Here is a 19,259-nt window from a genome sequence, read left to right as displayed (position 1 = left end):
CGCCGCCGTGGTGTAGCTTCCCAGCTGGAGTTGTACTCTGATGACGGCGGAGTGGCTGAGCGACGATGACGGACCGGTGCCATTGGCGATTGTGGGAGAAGCAGATGAGATAAGCTATAGGGAGGGAGGGGAAAATGCGACGCAGGACTCGCCGGCCGTGAGGGTTTATATAGCAGGCCGGTAAGCATTGGGATTTGGGGGATTTCACCGAGTCTGGCAGGAAGCTTGTGCGGGAACCTGCGAGGTTGCATGAGAACGAGCTCACCAGTGATTCATTGGCGCCACTTCGAGACACCGTTTGGCCAAAAGAAAGCCCCCGCGCGCTGCACAAGCTTGCGTTGTAATCCGTCTGCGGCAGCGGGGTGACAAGATGTGCGAGAGGAGGATGAAAGGACACGTACACATACGGTTAATACAAAAAAGTTCACGGTTTAATTACCTACTATACCCCCATCTTGGTTTATAAGTAGGACTTCACTAATAAAATACGAATGCATGTCGCCAAAGATTATATTGTTGTATTCGTATTTGAACATAGTTTCCAGTTATACAATTTTGTAACATGCATTAACATTTTGTTGGTTAAATTTAAGGTTATATACCAGCAAGTGTTTGTCGTTAGGCAACGCTGCGCGCTCTGCTCGCGTCCATCGGCACGCTCAGCTTGTGGACAACTTTTCCTTGCGTGTTCAACTGCTATATGCATATATATGGTTGCTCGCCATTGAGGCGACCACGGAGCACTCTGTTTGCGTCCCTCCGCGTGCGCGCTGCCAGCGGTTGGGCATGCGTATGATCACGTCGGGGGCCCCATATGCATGCAGTTGCGCCGCGCACTTTGCCACACGATGCAGTTACGTGCGGCACGATGGAGTTACGTGCTGCAAATTAGAACTACCATCAGGGCCTGCCAATATTCTAGGCCGGCCGGCTTCCCCTTTAATTCCCGTGGCCATTATAACCTTAGTCTCTTCAACCTTTCGATCGCTCCCCACAACACAACAAGCACACCCATGACGACACATAGAGAGGGTATGTCTAGCGGCGCTTCAATGGAGTTCAGTGAGCATAAAGTGAAAACCCACATGAGGGAGACGGAACTCTCGGTGGTGTACACCATCGACCCGGTCGTGGTGGACGACTACATCAACACCGTTAAGCAGTTGCTTGCTCAAGACAAGTACAAGGTGGTCGGCATCGACCTCCTATACACCGTCGGTCGTCCCGACATAGATCAGAAGGTTGCCGTCGCCCAGTTGTGTGTGGGCCATCATGTCCTCATCTACCACTATTGCATGGCCACAGAGCCTTGCGACTGTTTCACCGGGTTTGTCAACAACATCGACTACAAGTTCGCCATGGTGGAAACCTGAAAGGATCGAGAAGAGGTGTCTAGAGGGGGGGTGATTAGACACTAAGTGCCAAAAGTTGCAGTTTTTGATATTCTTAAGTTTAAGTGGAGTTTAAGCACAAGTTTAACAAACACAATACATATCAAGCAAGCATGCAATGAGTATATGAGCAGCGGAAAGTAAAGCATGCAACTTGCAAGAATGTAAAGGGAAGGGTTTGGAGTATTCAAATGCAATTTGAGACACGGATGTTTTTGTCGTGGTTCCGATAGGTGGTGCTATCGTACATCCACGTTGATGGAGACTTCAACCCACGGAGGGTAACGGTTGCGCGAGTCCACGGAGGGCTCCACCCACGAAGGGTCCACGAAGAAGCAACCTTGTCTATTCCATCACGGCCGTCTCCCACGAAGGACTTGCCTCACTAGCGGTAGATCTTCACAAAGTAGGCGTCTCCTTGCCCTTACAAACTCCTTGGTTCAACTCCACAATCTTGTCGGAGGCTCCCAAGTGACACCTAGCCAATCCAGGAGACACCACTCTCCAAGAAGTAACAAATGGTGTGTTGATGATGAACTCCTTTCTCTTGTGCTTCAAATGAGAGTCTCCCCAACACTCAACTCTCTCTCACAGGATTTGGATTTGGTGGAAAGAAGATTTGAGTGTAAAGCAACTTGGGGAAGGCTAGAGATCAAGATTCATATGGTTGGAATGGAATATCTTGACCTCAACACAAGTGTAGGTGGTTCTCTCTCAGAAAATGTGTATTAGAAGTGTAGGTATGTTCTGATGGCTCTCTCCACGAATGAAGAGTGGGTGGAGGGGTATATATAGCCTCCACACAGAATCTAACCGTTGCACACAATTTGCCAAACTCGGTGGGACCGAATGGTTAAACTCGGTCGAACCGATTCAGCAAACCTAGTGACCGTTAGGATTTTCGGTGGGACTGAGATGCAACTCGGTAGGACCGATATGGTTAGGGTTAGGGCATAACATAATCTCGGTGTGACCGATTATACAAACTCGGCGGAACCGATTTTGGTAATAAGCTAACTAGAGAGTTGGTCAGGCAAACTCGCTGAGACCGATTACACAAACTCGGTGGGACCGATTTTGGTAATAAGCTAACCAGAGGTTTGCATTGTAATCTCGATAGTACCGATTGCTCAAACTCGGTGAGACCGATTTTGGTAATGGACATACACAGAGAGATCCCTATCGGTGAAACCGATTTGCTAGGGTTTGCGGCAGTGGCTATGACATTTGAAACTCGGTGGCGCCGGATAGATAGAATCAGTGGGGCCGAGATTGACTTTTGGTTTAGGTCATATGTGGATGTGGGAAGGTAGTTGAGGGTTTTGGAGCATATCACTAAGCACTTTGAGCAATCAAGCCATTAAGCAACACCTCATCCCCTCTTGATAGTATTGGCTTTTCCTATAGACTCAATGTGATCTTGGATCACTAAAATAGAAAATGTAGAGTCTTGATCTTGAGGCTTGAGCCAATCCTTTGTCCTTAGCATCTTGAAAGGGTTCCACATCCTCTAGTCCATGTCACTCCATTGTTGAACTTATCTGAAACATACTAGGTAAAAGTGTTAGTCCAACAAAATATATGTTGACATTAATTACCAAAACCACCCAGGGAGCACTTGTGCTTTCAAAACCACCAACGATGCAAAAGCGCTCAGGGTTACGGGCTTGGCCTGCCAGAACCTTGCCGAAATCCATGAGCACTACAGGGTCTGTGGTAGCACGAAGGACTCCCTGGTTGAACTCGCCTCGGCCATCATCGACCCACACTACAAAAATATGAAGCAGGATGCTAACAGAACACGTCCTGTATCCTGCCACAGGGCCTGGATGCGGCAACTGGATGAACCTGATCTCAGATTCACGGCCAAGAGCGTGTACACATGCTATGAGATGCACAGGCGGATCGTTGACATGAGGAAGTGCCTTGTTACGAAGATCGACGAGGCTGGATCGAGCCACAACCAAAGAAAGCGTCAGAAGTAGATTGTTTGACACGAGAAATAATAAAAATAATGTGGGTTATTGCATTATTATCTCTCTACGCACCAGGGAAAATAAAACATTGCAGGCGTGCCAGTGTACTAAGTACACAAATAGACATAGGGAAACATGCACTTTATTAATCTCTCATCGGAGAAACAAAATTACAAGTTCCCTTTACATATGCGCTCCAGGGCCTACTAGCGCGGCCTACCTGACTTAGCGATAGCGGTCTCTTGGTTCCCCGGGCCTCGGAAGGCTCCCGGTAATTACTCCCGCGGGTTACTCCGCGAGACACCTCCGATTAAGCCGTGTGGTCGTCTTCCTCGTCTTCGCCCTGCGTTCTCCATGCATGATGATGATGGTGTATGGGCAGCGGCAGAGCCCATGTCCTCGTCGGTACACGCGCCGCTCAAACACATGGCTTTCTGCTAGCCACGCCCGCCCTCGCTGTCACGCCTCGTCGGTCTTGGCGGCGATGATGTAGTTGGGGATGAAGTTGCATGGGTCCTGCTCGGCTCGGACTTCTAAACGACCTAGCGGAGTCGTCGGGGTATGCAAGGGGTATGCCTCGCGGGAGTAAGTTGCTTCGGAGGTCTAAAACCGTCGCACGCTAACATCAGCATGGCCGGTGTGGTCGGCGCCTCATCTCGGCTAGACGCCGAGTATTCGGCGGTCCGTCCAGACAAAGGGCACCGCCTCACAGGACCGTGGAAAGGTGGTGTCGTGGAGACCGCGTTGCCTTGGTTGGTGCTACGCCAAAGGGTGACCTGAACGCCGGCGACGCCATGTACCTGTACGTCGAGACCTGTACGCCAAGAATCCGTCTGCCGTGATAAGTGCACCTCACTTGATTGAACGCCAAGTTTATGACAGTTCGCTATATTCGAGGGCACCGCCTAGCGAACTTGTGGATAGAAGATCAAAGTTGTTGTGGCGCCTTGTATCAGTTGGACCCCGTATTGATTGGTCTGCTAGGCCAAGGGCGTTTCCCTACGGGGTCGACGAAAGGTGGCCGCATCACCTTGGGTGGGTGCAACACCAAAAGGGGTGACTTGTATGCCAGCGACCGATGGACATGTACACTGGACACATCATCTCCTCCGGGAAGCAAGACACCAGACCTGTGCACCGTGATCGGAACACCATGGACCTGTGCACCGGAGAGACCTGTTCGTCACGATGGGTGCCTCGTCTCTGCTAAACGCCGTATTTGGTGGTTTGCCGAGACAAGTATCACGCCGAGACCTGTATGCCATGGACCTGTTCGCCATGGTGGGTGTGCCTTCATAGGTGGGACTAGTCTCGAGCTGCATCGTTGTGAGCACCGGTTCCGCCACGTCATCTCCTCCGGGAAGCAAGACACCATACCTGTGCACTGTGATCGTAACGCCATGGACCTATGCATCGGAGAGACTTGTTCGTCATGGACTTGTCTCGGGCTACTTCGCCGCGAGCTCCGGCTCTGCCATGTCGTCTCCTCCGGGAAGCAAGGCGCGAGACCTGTTCGGGGCATCATGGACCTGTGCACCGGTGTCCTATTCGCCGAGGACCTATGCGTCAGAACATGTACACCGTGATTGGAACATCATGGACCTGTGCATCGGAGACCTGTTCGCCATGACCTGTGCGTCGCGATCTGTTCGTCGGGATCTGTGTGCCGGGAGGATCCAGCAACGAGTTGCGTCGTTGCTGAAGACCACCACACCTAGGTTGCGGCACTCGAGAGAATGATGGGCTTGGGGAAGACAAGCTCCGGCGGTGCCTTGGCGTCATCTTCAGGTCCGGTGGTGCCACCCCAGGTGACGGCAGGATCACGCTATCTCATTTGGAAACATGAGTGTGGCCTTCCCCGCCACCGTGCAAAGTCCCTCGTGTGGATGAGTGTATGTCGAACTCATGTCCCCTAGCTGCACCTGTACGTACACCGACGACATGCAAAGGGAAAAGAAGAACGCGTGCTAGCGCATGCATCGCGAGCCCTGTGGATGCCTGCAAGGTAGCATGGTGTGGTCCCGAGGCACCGCAGCATGTCGCTGCCGCCGTGGCATTCTTCTCGATGCTGCCGCCATGGGCGCGTCTCCATCGTTTGCGTTCGGCACATCATCCGTGGACTCCGGGTTGGTGGTTGGCATTCAATCCTGCCGGGGCATGCTTTGCATGGCTTCAGCCCCTCAGGCCTTTTCTCTCTGCCTTGTTGTATTTGTTGTGTGCGTGAATTCCTCCTCGGGTGTTTGTGTCCTGCTGCGTGGCCTTTTCCTTCTCTTGCTGTAACACCTATAAGATGAAAGACAAGAGGTACAAGAAATTAGTGGGGCCTGCTCTGCTCCATTTTCTCCATCTCGGAGGCGCCGGTTTGCTTGCGGGCAGCTTGACACCAGTCGGAGGCAACCTATTGCCGGCGCGCTCACCGCCGCCGCTGAGTGTGTGCCTCCGCGTCATCGTTGCGGTAGGCGAGTCCGCTGCATGGTTTCTCTTCTGCTGATGCTTCATATGTGAGGTCTTCTTGATACGATCTGGTGTACCATACGCAACGGCCTCGTGTGTGTTCCCATCGCCGTCGTCGAGCTCGGGCGGGTGTCTCTGCAGCAGCCGCCGCCGCCGCGTCCTATACTTGCACCGCCACGTGCAAGCCGCTGGCCCTATGCCCTGCCACTGTGGACGCGTCTCTCACGCATGGCTGCATCTCTTTACCGAGGCTGGTCTTGTGTCTCTCCTCCTGAGCCCCTGGTAAATTAAGAACGGAGAAGAAGAAAACAAGAAACAAGGCATCCATCGTACGTGTCCTTCAACATGCGTGGACAGCTGAAGAGCCACGCAACAACCATGTGTGTTGCTGTCCGGCGTGCCCGGTAGCGACCGATGCCGCCGAACCCGCCGCCGCCGTGGGCGCGCCTCTCCCGGCTGGCTTCCGTCTCTTGTCGTCTGCCGCCGGACAGGGTCAGGCAGCGTGCGTGATGCCCGGCGAGCGCGCCTTCTGGCCGGCCTTGTTGTATTTGCTGCGTCCGCCGGCCGCCTGCGTTCTCTCCTCTTGCCTCCCTTCTGTTCTGGGTGCTCCTCCTTGGGTATTTATAGGATGGGAGGCGCTAGGGAGCTGGACTCAGCCGATTTTCTTTCCTTGTATCATTCTTCATCTTGACGCCCAAGCTACACAAATAAAAGGAAAACACGAACACATACCTTTTATTTTATTGATGCCTTTCCGGTTGATTTCTTTTGTTTCCAAAGTGACGCACATTGGCGTGCTGGTTTTTTCCTATTTCATGTAGGAGTATATGTATACGCCAATCCAATGAAGAAGCACGCCGGCTGGCTCATCACGGCGAACAAAGGTTGACCCATGTAATATAGCCCATGTATATTCAACTAGCAAATATGCCCGTGCGTTGCAACGGGAGAAAAGCTATTAGATTATGCACGTGCGATAGATAGAAAAAAATTATGAACCAAATGCCAGGATGAGATAAGGACTTTTAGAATGTAATTTCATAAAGTATGTCTGGGTGATGTCATGACGAGATAAGAGACTTTTAAAAAGTCATTTTAAAAATAAAAAATGTGATGGTCTCATCACGACTTGATTTTCTAACGCGTCATAACGAAAAAAATGTCGGTGATAAAACTGCATTGATGGACACTGCATGAGCTAGACCGATGAGTGAGTGCCTTGCCTTGACCTAGCATAGCGGTGTTTATAATAATTAGTAATGAGGTATAAAAAATATAGCTGTGTATGAAGGCAAAATAGAAATTTAGTCATTTTTATATAGCTTACAAAAATTAACCCTTAGAAAGTTGTGTCAATTTTTGAGGGTTCAACGGTGTACAAGACATGGAAAACTTTTTTTTATCCAAATCGAGGGACTGAATACAATCATGAAGCGACCCCTACAGATCTCCTGCGACGGTTCATTATGTTCATTATTTATGGATCTGTTTTAATTTTTGTGAACATATTCCAAACTTTAATGGACATTTTTTAAATTCCCTAATATGTTTTGAATACTGGATATTTTTAAAAAATCATGAACATTTTTTGTTTCCTGAAAATTTATTTGAAACCGTGATAGTTTTTTATAATATGTGAACAATTTTTTGAAATCATGATCATTTTATGATTTTCCGAATGTTTTTTTTAATTCACAAACAGTTTATAATTTTTCAAGACTTTTTCTGAAATATTTTTTCCTGGAAATCACGAATAAATTTAAAGAAGAAAAAACTAAAACAGAAATAAGAACGTGAAAGGCAAAAAATGAAATAAAAGCAGGGGCGTTGCAACCTGCAAATGGGCCGGCCTATGTGTGCGGGAGGAGTAGGCGCGTCATAACGAAAAAAATGTCGGTGATAAAACTGCATTGATGGACACTGCATGAGCTAGACCGATGAGTGAGTGTCTTGCCTTGACCTAGCGTAGCGGTGTTTATAATAATTAGTAATGTGGTATAAAAAATATAGCTGTGTATGAAGGCAAAATAGAAATTTAGTCATTTTTATATAGCTTACAAAAATTAACCCTTAGAAAGTTGTGTCAATTTTTGAGGGTTCAACGGTGTACAAGATATGGAAAACTTTTTTTTATCCAAATCGAGGGACTGAATACAATCATGAAGCGACCCCTACAGATCTCCTGCGATGGTTCATTATGTTCATTATTTATGGATCTGTTTTAATTTTTGTGAACATATTCCAAACTTTAATGGACATTTTTTAAATTCCCTAATATGTTTTGAATACTGGATATTTTTAAAAAATCATGAACATTTTTTATTTCCTGAAAATTTATTTGAAACCGTGATAGTTTTTTATAATATGTGAACAATTTTTTGAAATCATGATCATTTTATGATTTTCCGAATGTTTTTTTTAATTCACAAACAGTTTATAATTTTTCAAGACTTTTTTTGAAATATTTTTTTCCTGGAAATCATGAATAAATTTAAAGAAGAAAAAACTAAAACAGAAATAAGAACGTGAAAGGCAAAAAATGAAATAAAAGCAGGGGCGTTGCAACCTGCACATGGGCCGGCCTATGTGTGCGGGAGGAGTAGGCGCGCTTGCGAGACGAAAAAGAAGAGATAAAAGGTGGGCAGGCAGGGATCGAACCCTGGTCTCTGTGGTGGAAGCCTGCAGCGCTGGCCACTGCGCTAAGCCATCTTCGTGTTATATTAGGGGATCTCGGCTTATATAAACCCGAACTAACAGTGCGATGCGTGAATCATTTTTTGCCACTTACGGGTGGCATTGGTGGGTAAATTTTGCCAACTTCGAGGGTATTTTTTATGACGGACGACCAGAAGCACTATTTGCTTTATTAGTATATATATATATATATATATATATATATATATAGGGAAAGAAAGATATACAATCGCTGGCCTGATTGCGTGTATTCAAGAATATATATGTGAGCTCGCCGGCCTGCTGTAGTTACTCGAATACATATATATGCTGTATATACATCATGTGTAGGTGAAGTTTGCCACGTGCATGCAAAACCTTTTTTTTCTCTTAACATACACGCATAAACTGGTGCATATAATATAATAAGCCAAGTATTATTGCATGTGGGTAGAAGTACTTGTGTGTACACACACATGCAAAGGTTGCACCATGATTTCATGCATGTGTCTGTACAAGTACTACGTACGTGCATGTGCCATGCAATAGCATTTTGTCTTTGCATTATTAATAACTTGCCTTTGCATATATATCCTGCATCAAAACTCGTTAAAAAGAAAATTATTATCTTATACAATAATGCACAAAAACTCGTTGAACATAGATGATGTTCAGATGATCATTTATTCTAGTTAATCATGCATGTAATATATAGTTTACTTTGGTGTGTGAAAATATCATGTGTGTAGTAGCCACCTATGTAATTATGCATGCACTACTGCAGGGTGGTCCAAATGTGACACTACGATCAAAGACCCTTCAACGAAACTATGTGTGATACCATAATCGCAAACGATGGTATAAAAAAACCATCAAAAAAGGTGCAAAACGTTTGCGATGACAGATACATCAAACACGGTTCAGATTTTAGTTGCGTGTGCGATGCAGGGCATACGGTTCAGTTCAATTAACTGTTTGGGATGAGGAGGAACAAAAGAAATGGGCATCCAGATGAAGGCGTGTGCGATATACATCATACGGTTCACTAAGATGAACTGTGTGTGATTAGACAACACAATGGAAACGGTTCGACTGAACAAGATGTGTGTGATATGCGGCAAACGGGTCCGTAATCAGAAATGGGTGCGAAGACCAATAATAACAGAGACGATTGCTGCTAATAAGCCATGTGATTTGCTCTGTCTACAGTATAATAACATGTATATATATAACTGAAATAAACATCCAATTACATCAGTGACTATACAGATTATTCGCACACACCTCAATAAACAATTGCATGCATTATAAAGTATGAGAAACGATCGTCTAGTCATCTACTTCTTGTGACGCTCCCGCCACTTCTCTGTGACTCGATCCCTCGTCTGGGGCAGGAAGAATACAATTCCTTATGTCAACGATCTGCATGTACATCTCGTAGCTTGTGTATGCGTCCATGACCGCGTACATGACATGTTGTTCATCCAGTCTCTCATGCCACACACTGTACCAGGCGTTCTTGTCCTTATTCCTCTCATTCTTCATCTTCATGTAGTAGGGGGCGATGATGGCTGAGGCCAGGTCAACCAGGGAGTTCAGTTTGTTTTTGTCGCTGCCCCAGACCTTGTAGTGGCGCTGGATGTTGACAAGATTCGGGCATTTTAAGCCCGAAACCTTGAGCGCTTTTAGATCGTTGGTGGTGTCCACCGTAACGAAATTGTAGTCGAAGCTGTTGATAAACCTGAAGAAACGCTCGCAGGGCATTGAGGCCAGGTGGTAGTGGTAGACAAGGACGTCATGTCGCACGCACAACTGGGCGACGACAACCTTTTGATCGTGCCCGGCACGACCCATGGTATACTCGAGGTCGAAGCCGACCACTTGGTACTTGTCCTTGGCAAGGAACTGCTCCATAGTTTGGATGGAGCTCTCCACCGAAACCGGATCATACGTGTATACCACCGAGAGAGCCTTCCCCCTCACGTGGGTGTCCACAACATGTGTGGTGAACTGCCCGCCATTGTCGTCATCGGCCGCTGGGAGCGCCATTGGAACCGTTGGATATCCTCTCTGTATGTGTCCTCATGGGTGACTAGAGATGAGATATGAAGGTAGATGGCCGCAGGAAAAAAGGGGGCCGGACGGCGTGAATTCTCAACGTGTCCGCATGGCAGTTTTTGCAGTGGGTAACTGCATCGTTGCGCCGCGCCCTACGCAACCGCATGCACACGAACGTGCGTGATCGTGCACCGGCCCCAAACACTGGCAACGCGTGTGGAGGGACAAGGGCAGAGCACCCGGAGGGACGCGAGAGCAGAACACGCATGGCGGGGCGCGAGAAGAGCACGCCGCGGCTGCCTGAACCGCAAGCAACCACACACATAGAGCAGTTGAACACACAGGAAATGGTCGCTAACAAGCCATCCGACAGTTGCGTCGCTGCGTAGAGAGCGGCCGTGTGCTACCACCTCCGTCTAGTCTATTGTCCCCTTTATATTTTGTGCCATACTTTGCCCTCAAATTTAACCAACAAAAGGTTAATGCATGATATAAAAAATTATATAATTGGAAACTGTGTTCAAATATGAATCCAACTAAATAATCTTTGGCGACATGCATTCGTATTTTATTAGTTAAATCATACTTATAAACCAGGACGGGGGTATAGTAGGTAATTAAATCACAAACATTTTTCTTATTAACCGTATGTGTATGTGGACTTTCGTCCTCCTCTCACACGTCTTGTCACCCCGCTGCCGCAAACGGCTTACAGCGCAAGCTTGCGTAGCGCGCGGGGGCGTTCTTTTGGCCAAATGGTGGCGCCAATGAATCGTCGGTGAGTCTGATATGTCTCCAACGTATCTACTTTTTCTCACACTTTTCCTCTTGTTTTGGACTCTAATTTGCATGATTTGAATGAAACTAACCTCGGACTGACGCTGTTTTCAGCAGAACTGCCATGGTGTTGTTTTTGTGCAGAAATAAAAGTTCTCAGAATGGAACGAAACTTTTTGAGGATTTTTTATACCAATAATAAGAATTTCTGGAACCAAGACCCACCGGAGAGGGGCCCCTCGGTGGGCACAACCCATCAGGGCGCGCCCAGGTGGGTTGTACCCACCTAGTGGCCCCGCTAATGACCCCCTGATACTATAAATTCACATTATTTCAGAAAAAATTAGGGAGAAAGAATTATCACGATCCACGAGACAGAGCCACCGGCAAGCCCTGTTCTTCCTCGGGAGGGAAGATCTGGAGTCCGTTTGGGATCCGGAGAGGGGGATCTTCGTTCTTCGTCATCACCAACCCTTCTCCATCGCCAATTCCATGATGCTCCCCACCGGGAGTGAGTAGTTCCTTCGTAGGCTCACTGGTCGGTGAGGAGTTGGATGAGATTCATCATGTAATCGAGTTAGTTTTGTTAGGGCTTGATCCCAAGTATCCACTATGTTCTTAGATTGATGTTGCTATGACTTTGCCATGCTTAATGCATGTCACTTTGGGCCCGGGTGCCATGATTTCATATCTGAACCATTTATGAATTCATCATTATATCCATGTTTTAGATCCGATCTTGCAAGTTATAGTCACCTACTACGGTTATGATCCGGCAACCCCGGAGTGACAACAATCAAGCCTACTCCCGGTGATTACCGTAGTTTGAGGAGTTCAGGTATTCACTATGTGTTAATGCTTTGTTCCGGTTCTCTATTAAAAGGAGGCCTTAATATCCCTTAGTTTCCAATATGTACCCCGCTGCCACGGGAGGGTAGGACAAAAGATGTCATGCAAGTTCTTTTAATAAAGCACGTATGACTATTTACGGAATACATGCCTCCATTATATTGATGAACTGGAGCTAGTGCCGTATCACCCTAAGTTATAACCATCACATGATGAATAGCATCCAACAAGTCACCGATCCAATGCCTACGAATTTATCCTTATTGATCTTGCTGCACTAATATTGCTATCATCACTCTTACACTTGCTACAAATTACTTCTATCACTGTTACTATTACCGTTGCTACTGTCACTACTATCAAAACTATCAACCTACTTTGCTACTGATCATATTGCTGTAGATAATTAATCTCCAGGTGTGGTTGAATTGACAACTCAGCTGCTAATACCTTCAAATATTCTTTGGCCCCCCTTGTGTCGAATCTATAAATTTGGGTTGAATATTCTACCCTCAAAAACTGTTGCGATCCCCTATACTTGTGGGTTATCAAGAACTTTTTCTGGCACCATTGCCAGGGAGCATGGCTATATTTGTTGAGTCACTTGGGATTATTATCATATTATCACTATGAAGAATCTGAAGGATCCAAAGACTAAGATTTATACCTCTAACATGAGGGGAGGTAAGGAACTGCCATCCAGTTCTTCTTTAGATTCACCTTCTGTTATGAGTAAACTTGCAACAACACCACATGCTATCAATTCTAATATGTCGCAAGTTATTTATGATGCTACTTCTACTATGAATGATGCTTATGATGATGCTAGTACCTCGCTTGATAATTATGATGTGTCACTTCGTGAATTTCTTGATAAAAAATTGCTAGAGTTATACAACATGATGTTGTTGAATTTGATGATGAGCTTGAAACTGAAACTCCTGAAACACCTGCTAGAAGTAGCCTTCCTAGATATGAATTGCCTAAGATACTGGAAGGTTATGTTATGAGTGAAGAAGCAACTAGAGATATTCTTGCTTGCAATGATAGAGATGATCTAGAGAAATTACTACACGAGTATAAAGAAAAATCTCTGATTGCTAGAATGAAATGTGATCCTAAGTTTGCTACTTCACCTATCTGTATTGATGATAAGGATTATGAATTCTCTGTCGACCCAGAGCTAATTACTCTGGTTGAATCTGATCCTTTCCATGGTTTTGAAACTGAAATTGTTGTGGCACATCTTATTAAGTTGAATGATATAGCCACCCTTTTTTACTCATGATGAGAAAACTCGCTATTACTTTATTCTCAAATTATTTCCTTTCTCATTAAAGGGTGATGCTAAAGCTTGGTAAAATACTCTTGCTCCTGGTTGTGTGCGTAGTCCCCAGGATATGGTTTATTACTTCTTTGAAAAATATTTTCCTGCTAATATGAAACAAGATGCCTTACAGGAAATATTTAACTTTGTGCAAACTAAAGAAGTGAGTCTCCCACAAGATTGGGGGGGGGGGCTTTGCCAGTTGCTTAATGCTTTGCCTGATCATCCTCTTAAGAAAAATGAAATACTTGATATCTTCTATAATGGACTAACCGATGCTTCTAGGGACTTCCTAGATAGTTCTGCTAGTTGTGTTTTCCGGGAACGAACTATTGCTCAAGATGAAGAATTATTGAATAACATACTGAGAAATTATGATGATTGGACTATTCCTGAACCACCGCCTAAACCCACTCTGAAGAAGAGGGGTATATTATATCTCAGTCCCGAAGATATGCAAGAGGCAAAGAAATCTATGAAGGAAAAAGGTATTAAAGCTGAGGATGTTAAAATTTTACCTCCTATTGAAGAAATACATGGGCTTAATACACCACCAATGCCTAAGGTGGTAGAGATAAATTCTCTTATGAAGTTTAATGAAAATGATAATCCTTACAATATGCATCCTAGTCAATGCCTTTATGAGTTTGAAAACTACATTGGAAAACAAAATCACTTCAATGCAAACGTTATGAAACAATTGAAATATAATTCTGGTATGATTGCTCGCTTGAGTGACTTGTTATTTAGAATATCAAATGATGTTAGAGGTGTTGGAAAGCATGCTTCTATGGTTCAAACTCGATTAGAACAAGCTGCTAAATCTCAAAGGGAATTGCTTGATGAAATGAATCATAATATGCATGACTTTGCTGTTAGAGTTGCAACTAGAGGAGGTAAAATGACTCAGGGACCACTTTATCCTGAGGGACACCCTAAAAGAATTGAACAAGATTCACAAAGAGCTAACACTAGTGCACCTAGTCCTTCTAGGAAGAAAAAGAAAAAGAAAAATGACAGGACTTTGCACACTCCTAGTGAACCTGAAATAGAAAAACCTCCTGACAATGATAATGAAGTTTCTATCTCAGATGCTGAAAATCAATCTGGTAATGAACACTCACCTAATGATAATGAAAAAGATAATGATGAGGTTCATGAAGACTCTCAACCAACCAATGATAAAGAACCAGATAATGATGTTGAGATAGAACCACCTGTTGATCTTGATAACCCACAACCTAAAAATAAAAGATATGACAAAAGAGACTTTGTTGCTAGAAAACACAATAAAGAAAGAGAACCGTGGGTTCAAAAACCTATGCCTTTTCCACCCAACTCAACTAAAAAGAATGATGATAAAGAATTTGAACGCTTTGCTGAAATGCTGAGGCCAGTCTTTTTTGCGTACTCGCTTGACTGATATCCTGAAAATGCCTCCTTATGCAAAGTATATGAAAGACATCATCACAAATAAGAGAAAAATACCGGAAGCTGAAATCTCCACTATGCTTGCTAATTATACTTTTAAAGATGGAGTACCTAAGAAACTTGGAGATCTGGGAATACTAACTATACCTTGCTCTATCAAAAAGAATTATGTGAAAACTGCTTTGTGTGACTTAGGAGCTGGTGTTAGTGTTATGCCTTTATCTTTATATAAAAGAATTAATTTGAATAAACTCGCACCTACTAAAATATCTTTGCAAATGGCTGACAAATCAACCGCCATACCTATCAGTATCTATGAGGATGTGCCCGTTATTGTTGCTAATGTTACTATTTTGACTGACTTTGCTATACTTGAGATGCCCGAGGACGACAACATGTCGATTATCCTTGGTAGACCCTTCTTGAATACTGCAGGGGCTGTTATTGATTGCAATAAAAGCAAGGTCACTTATCATATCAATGGTAATGAGCATACGGTGCACTTTCCGAAGAAACAATTCCAAGTGAATGGTATTAATGTTATTGAAAAATCTCCGACAATCACTATTGGAAGTTTTCAAATACCTCTACCTAGTGTCATAAAGAAATATGAAATGCTTATTTTTGGGGAAATGCATATCCCCATTGAGGTAACTTAGTGATTTACGAAAGTTCTTCGGTTTCATACTAATTGAAAGTGGTTGTTAATAAGACTTGATCAACCTTAGTAATGAATCATTTTTGAACGGTATGAAGTTGATGAATTTAGTAAGCACTACTTTCTGTCCCTCCTTTTTATTCTCTATTTTTATTAGTTAAATAAAATAAAATGCCATGTTTTGTCTGTTTTTTGAATTTCCCGTGCAATAAAAAATGACCCAAAAATAAAATTTCTCATAATGCCCTGAAAATTTTATATGATTTTTTCGTGAATATTTAAGAATTTTTGGTGCAAAAGTAACCAGAGGGGGGATGCACCAGGTGGGCACAACCCACCTGGGCGCGCCAGCACCCCCTAGCGTGCCCCGGGGGGTTGTGGTCCCCACGTGAGCCCCCTCACGTATCTCTTTAGCCCACATTGTCACCTACCTCCAGAAAAAAAATCACTCTTGCTCTCTCTCCCATGTTCTTGCTCATTTTGCTGCCAATTTCGATCTCTTTGCTCGAAGCTCCATTTCCAAAACTGTTTCAGGAGATTGTTGCTTGGTATGTGACTCCATCATTTATCCAATTAGCTTTTGTTTTAGTGGTTTATACTTTGAGTAATTAACTACTCTTGGTGTTGTTCTAGATGTGCTTGCATGTTGAATTCTTAGTGTTCTAAGTAGTTTGAATGCTTGCTATGGCCTCTATTTGTCCCTATGAGTAGTTGCTACTAGTTTTGTGAAGTTTTGTTGGAAAAAATTTGTGAACTAAAAATTCAGATTTTTGTTCATAGGAAAAATTGTACGCAGACATGAATATCTTCAGGAAATATGGCTCAAGGAAGAACTCCAAGGGTGTTATTGGGAGTCTTCTAACAATGATCTCCGCCCTCGGAGGTTGGCGGAGGTACGGCCGTGTGAATGGCCGCACATCCCATTTCGGCAAGAAGCTGGAATTCATGAGGAGTTCATGCAATTCATTGCCAATGCCAGTCTCACCGACTTCATCGCAGATGAGTGTCACCAGCACCAAATCCTCACAAATATGTTTATTCAAAGCTTTACTTTCTTGCCTAGAAATAATCCTCCTGAAGTGAGCTTTGATTTATATGCTAAAAATCATCAGATACCACTTACTGAGTTTTCTGACATATGCTTGAACCCTTCTGATGGGAGCTTGGCCGATCCTAGGCCGGCTGAGTTTGAGGATTTTTGTCGCACTTTGATAGTAGGTGATGAGAGGAGAGTGTCAGCCATCACTGCTGGTGGTTTACATTTCCCTGCTATCCGTTACTTTGCATATTTCATTACCAAATGCTTGCTTGCTAGCAGAGAGAAGGTAGGTGCACTTAGTTCACCAGACCTTGTTGTTTTATGTCATGCAATTGAGGGCGATAACACGTATAGCTTGGGAGCTATCGTGGCTTGTCGCCTGCACCTTAATAAATCCCAGGGTAAAATACATGGTGGGATTTTTGCTACTCGTTTGGCGGCTCACTTCGAGGTTGAGATACGCCCTCATGATTTCCCTCTTACCACAGTTTACCTAGACCGTGCAGCCATGGATCACCATCACTTTCTTGCACATGATCGTCCTGACATTGCCATCCCTAATAACTTGGTTTATAACACTGACACTCGTGATGTTATCCCCTTTCCTGCACCCACTTTGTTTGATTCTGTTGCCAGGGGCGGATACCGGATTATGCCTGCAGACATCCTTGTTGGGGAACGTAGTAATTTCAAAAAAATTCCTACACACACGGAAGATCATGGTGATGCATAGCAACGAGAGGGGAGATTGTGATCTACGTACCCTTGTAGACCGACAGCGGAAGCGTTAGCACAACGCGGTTGATGTAGTCGTACGTCTTCACGGTCCGACTGATCAAGCACCGAAACTATGGCACCTTCGAGTTTTAGCACACGTTCAGCTCGATGACGATCCCCGGACTCCGATCCAGTAAAGTGTCGGGGAAGAATTCCGTCAGCACGACGGCGTGGTGACGATCTTGATGTTCTATCGTCGCAGGGCTTCTCCTAAGCACCGCTACAATATTATCGAGGATTATGGTGGAAGGGGGCACCGCACGCGGCTAAGAAAATGATCACGTGGATCAACTTGTGTGTCTAGGGGTGCCCCCTGCCCCCGTATATAAAGGAGCAAGGGGAGGAGGCCGGTCGGCCCTATTGGCGCGCCAAGGAGGAGTCCTCCTCCTAGTAGGAGTAGGACTCCTACTAGGAGGGGGAAAGGAAGTGGGGAGGGAGAAGGAAAGGGGGGCGCCGCCCCCCCTCTCCTAGTCCAATTCGGACCAGGGGGAGGAGGCGCGCGGCCCACCCTGGCTGCCCTTCTCTCTCTCCACTAAGGCCCATATGGCCCATTACTTCTCCCGGGGGGGTTCCGGTAACCCTCCGGTACTCCGGTTTTCTCCGAAATCACCCGGAACACTTCCGGTGTCCGAATATAGCCGTCCAATATATCAATCTTTATGTCTCAACCATTTTGAGACTCCTCGTTATGTCCGTGATCACATCCGGGACTCCGAACTAACTTCGGTACATCAAAACTCATAAACTCATAATATAACTGCCATCGAAACCTTAAGCGTGCGGACCCTACGGGTTCGAGAACAATGCAAACATGACCGAGACATGTCTCCGGTCAATAACTAATAGCGGAACCTGGATGCTCATATTGGCTCCCACATATTCTACGAAGATCTTTATCGGTCAGATCGCATAACAACATACGTTGTTCCCTTTGTCATCGGTATGTTACTTGCCTGAGATTCGATCGTCAGTATCTCAATACCTAGTTCAATCTCATTACCGGCATGTCTCTTTACTCGTTTCATAATACATCATCTCGCAACTAACTCATTAGTTGCAATGCTGGCAAGGCTTATGTGATGTGCATTACCGAGAGGGCCCAGAGATACCTCTCCGACAATCGGAGTGACAAATCCTAATCTCGAAATACGCCAACCCAACATTTACCTTTGGAGACACCTGTAGAGCTCCTTTATAATCACCCAGTTATGTTGTGACGTTTGGTAGCACACAAAGTGTTCCTCCGGCAAACGGGAGTTGCATAATCTCATAGTCATAGGAACATGTATAAGTCATGAAGAAAGCAATAGCAACATACTAAACAATCGGGTGCTAAGCTAATGGAATGGGTCATGTCAATCACATCATTCTCCTAATAATGTGATCCCGTTAATCAAATGACAACACATGTCTATGGTTAGGAAACATAACCATCTTTGATTAACGAGCTAGTCAAGTAGAGGCATACTAGTGACGTTTAGTTTGTCTATGTATTCACACAAGTATTATGTTTCCGGATAATACAATTCTAGCATGAATAATAAACATTTATCATGATATAAGGAAATAAAATAATAACATTATTATTGCCTCTAGGGCATATTTCCTTCAATCCTCGCCTACTGGAACGCTCACGCTGTTGCACAGGTGTCGGAGTAATGGGCCACGGGTAGGCCAACCCGAGCCCCATAACCTTTCAAGACATCGGGGCAGGCTGCGCCCCTCAAGACCACCGGGCGAAGAGCCGCCTCCTGGCGAGTCTACGGCAAGGCGGTCGACTGGCCGCTCACGGCCGAGTCCCAGGGGCGACTTCCAGAGAAGCCGGCTTTGGGGAGTCGGCCGGCGACTC

Source organism: Triticum aestivum, chromosome 4A, assembly GCF_018294505.1.
Source record: "Triticum aestivum cultivar Chinese Spring chromosome 4A, IWGSC CS RefSeq v2.1, whole genome shotgun sequence".
Taxonomy (NCBI): domain Eukaryota; kingdom Viridiplantae; phylum Streptophyta; class Magnoliopsida; order Poales; family Poaceae; genus Triticum; species Triticum aestivum.
Note: the sequence above shows the minus strand (reverse complement) of the source record.